Here is a 4,199-nt window from a genome sequence, read left to right as displayed (position 1 = left end):
ACATGTTCGCATCAAGAGGAAAGAAGCCCTTTTACTTAGATGAACATGGCCAACTTAGCGCAAAAGGGGGAAATTTGATCTCTTGCCTTCAAATGCGAAATGCGACACATTCAAGGTGATTTTCGACTATTACTCTCCTCGACCTCATTTTATCATTGTATCCTGCGATAGAAAATCTATAACTCGTTATAACTCCTTAGCTCCGAGAGCAAAGCTTAAGATAGTCGAGGTAGCAATGACGATGGTCAGTTCTCGTTATAACCTGCAAAAGTCTGCCACTTTGCCTCTCTATTTTGGTAAGTGGGAAACTGACTAGGCCAAGTTTCATGTTCATCTCTGTGTAGACGTGGAAGAGTATCTCAGTATCTATTATACGATAAAGCATGAAATTCCCAACCGGTCCTCGACAAGGTCGTTACAAAAGAATGGCGAGATTGCAAGGATGCCACGCAGAGCAGTTACTTGAAAAATGTTCAACAGTATCCTTTCAAGACTTATTTCAAGCAAGAGGTTGAAGCTGTCAGGAAGTAATGTCGAACAGCGGCAAGGACAAGTACGCTTGGTTCCTCGGCGATCCCGTCTCCACCGTTCACCGCTATTCTCTACCATCCATCAGAACCAAGAGTTGGCTTTGCTGTCAAGAATTGTGTAACAGCCAGAAGCGCCGAGGCTCGCCTTCAAGCCCAAGAAGCCATAATCGGGTTTGCGAATCAGTACAACCTCACAAACATCCATGTCTGTTTTTTTCTCGACGAAAAGGCACACAGTTCAGTTCTAGAGTATCCTTTTAAGTCAGTTCGAAAAACGAGATCTTTACGTCTCGCGTAGATGTTATGAGCAAGCAAATTGACGGAATTCCTTTTGAGTAAGGCATTTTAAGGCATTTATGCGGTATTATACCTCTCACCACCACTGACGTCAGTAGAAGAAAGGCGCAAAATTATGGCTTATTTTATTACTTACAAAAGGTGTTGGGGTTTGCATCTTATTTTGGAAATGTAGCTACATAGGCTTTTGAACTGACAACTCTTATTTTGCAACTTGTAACAAATCACATATAGATCTGACAAGAACGTTAAGACTCGTCCACCATTTTAAGGTGTGCCTCGTCATTTGTACAACAACGTTTTAGTGACCTTTGATACGGTTTACTCTGGAAAAGTTGCATTGGAAAATCATTAGACACCTTAAGATTGACGTTTACCGCGGACCGCAAACCTCTACAGGTCACGTGACCAGACTTCAACCTCGCGTTTGCGGAAAATTCTCCACGTTTTCGACGGGAAGAGGTAGGTTTTCGCGTAAGTCATTTACCTCAACTTTTATTTGCATGGATATTTTGTGATCCCACGTATGCCTGGCACTGATATACAGAAAAAACCTTTTCATTTCATTTCATATGAATTTTAATATTAACAAGACAACAGTTTTGTTTTTACAAGGTTTGAACGACAACTGTTGCACAACGTTGAAATCCAATATGTTACCACGCGCCGTTATCACGCGATTCTTAATACACGAAGGAGGCATACCGCAAACGGCAAACGGCAAACCTGAAACCGCGGTTTGCGGTCCGCGGTAAACGTCGATCTTAAGGTGTCTTTTGACTTCCGGAACCCAGTAAGTAACACAGAAATGGCATCTTTTCCAAAGGTAAGTGCCTCCATCGAGGCCTCTTACTTGTTTCGGTTTTAAATTCATGTAGGTATAATGTAGACTACTGAGAAACATGGCGACAAGTTAGGTGAGCCTCGCGAAGCCGGCGTTTATGCGAGTGGGGTATCTTTTTCAGGTAGACAAAAAAGGCAAAGAGTGGAAAGCGAGGTATCTCTCACTATTTTTTGTTTGTTTGTTTGTGACTTACACGAAGTGTGAAAGCAAAAATGTGTTATCGTCTGAATTGACGAGTAGTTGTCACGTGATTTACTGCGAGGTTAGGTTTCATTTTCCGCTCTCCTTCAACTGTATCGCGCGAAACGAAAGGCGAATACACCATAACACCAAACCCGGTGTGCGCATGCCATCATGTCACGTACGCACACAACCATTTCACTTGGTTCATTAGCAGCATGGCAATGGACAGCCGTTTCGGCTAACTTACCAGGTGGGTGTCCATGGCTGGCAGTGAACCAGGTGAAATGATTGTGCGCATGCGCGACGTGATGGCCACAGAAAACTGGGGGAGACTGGAGGAGAACACGTTTGCAAGAAGCTTACCGCTGGTTCAACTTATCGCATGTTGAGAAAAAAAAAACCTGTTTTGACCAGTTTGGCGAGCGGATTCATGAGGTTCTTTGCTGGCTGGGAAACAGTGGCAAAAAGTCGGCTGGCTGGGAGTTTTCCTCACTATGTAGCTGGGAACGAGAATTTTGCTCATAATCATTCTGGGAATGCGGAACCTCTTTTTGTTTTAGCAAAATTAAAAAACTCAGAAAAATGTTTTATTATTGTTTTTCTGTATATTTTTTTGGCTATCTTTATGTAATTTGGAAATAATTTTCGTTTGGTTCCCCTGAACACTTCTGTCATATTTACCGTTGTGGAGCAAGAGTAAATTAGATAACTGTGTTGTTATGGCATAGATGGGCTCCCCAGCGCAGTCACAAATGAGTCTATTTTTAGAATACCCGTTCCCGCGAAAATCAGCTGTCAACTCCCTGAAAAAACATTGCACAAGCAGTCCAGTGTGACAAAGCTTCTTCTGATTGGCTAAAATTGGCGGTCCTTTGTTTTTTTCGCGCGCAAAGTGTATCTAAAAATAAATCAATTTGTGACTGTGCTGGGGCAAGACCGCAAAGTGATAGCGTCACAGGGTTCATACTGTCTCGAAAGTGCTCAAATCTCAATTCAGTCTTTGTAAACTCCTGATTTGTTTGCTTTGTCTCGAAAAGTACTTGCATTTTAAGAAAATGTCGAATGTGACCTCTTACAAGCGACTGTTGCTCCAGAAAATACCTGAATGTACCCAATAGTAACTTTGATTTTAGTGTTAACCTCCTGACTCGCTTGTTTGAACTGCCTGTGTGCTACAATCAGCAGACTGCCAGCGTAATACTTAAGCTATAAAAACTTGTGGACCAAAGGTGGCCCTGAAAAGTCCTTGAATTTTGATTGGCATTTTCGGTACGAAATTAGGAGCCCATGACTAGGAGCATACAACTTCTTTGCATTTGTGGACCAGCGTTTTTGCAGAGCAAGTTATATATTTATTTGTCTTTTTTTTTTAGGGTACTGGGTAGGACAGCGAACGATGTAGACGTGTTGTTCGTGGCTCCGTTTTGCGGGGTAGAAATTTTCGTGAGTTGGACGCAGATGGAAGCAGAGAAGTCTTCAAAAAGGTCGAATCGTTATTCTTCTTCTTCCGTGAGCTCTCAGGAATCTTCACAGGTCGATAAGTGACCTAAAATCGTGTACATTTCCGAAAGCCTTAGTAAGAAGGTTGATCTGATTCTATTAAAGCTTGACAAGCTCGACCTTTAAGAACAGAAACTGGACTGATGTCTCAACAGCGTTGTCGAGTTTGAAGCGTTCGATGGCAGCCTTAGAAATGGATGTTGCTTTGGTCAAAGAGAAGCAGAAATTGTCTGTGGATAATATCAAGGAGATCGAGAAGAACTTAGAATTCACTAGTGGAAGGAGTGATGATTTCCAAAACGCTCATACCACAGAAAAGGAAAACTGCGAGCAAGAATTCAGTGATGTCTGCAAAAAGGTCCTCTTTCTTAAAACCTATAGCCGCCTAGAAAATTTGAGATCTGAAGGCATCGAGGAATGGCCCCCACACCAGGAGGATGTGAGTTGGAAGGAGGATACACGGACACCATTGGTATATTTCTTTGAAAATGTTTTAGGTATTGAGGACGCAAAGGATATCAAGTTTCAAAGAATACACATAATCGGTGAGCCATCGCAAAAAGGAAAAAGTCAAGCTATTATTGCGCGTTTTTTAAGATTTTCGGACAGGGAAAGAGATCTGAGTTGTGGAAAGCAACTTAAGAATACACAGTTTAGGATGTACGAAGACCATACCAAGAGAATTGCAGACACTTAGGAAACCACAAATTGAAAAACTCAAACAAACCAGGAAAGAGAGTGGAAGGTCGTAAAGCTTGTTTCAGTAAATCTGAGCCTGACAAACTATATATCGACGGAAAATTTATCAAACCATAATATAATATTTCTTTCTTCTTTTGGAAACA

At 41.8% G+C, this 4,199-nt stretch overlaps 1 pseudogene; it reads left to right on the top strand.

Moving 5' to 3' along the window:
- Positions 1-2: 2 nt before the first annotated feature.
- On the top strand, positions 3-828 carry LOC138046120 (uncharacterized; annotated as a pseudogene).
- Positions 829-4,199: the final 3,371 nt, after the last annotated feature.

Source organism: Montipora capricornis, chromosome 4, assembly GCF_036669925.1.
Source record: "Montipora capricornis isolate CH-2021 chromosome 4, ASM3666992v2, whole genome shotgun sequence".
In the NCBI taxonomy this organism is placed as follows: Eukaryota; Metazoa; Cnidaria; class Anthozoa; order Scleractinia; family Acroporidae; genus Montipora; species Montipora capricornis.
Note: the sequence above shows the minus strand (reverse complement) of the source record. Positions and strands in the feature narration are given on the sequence as shown.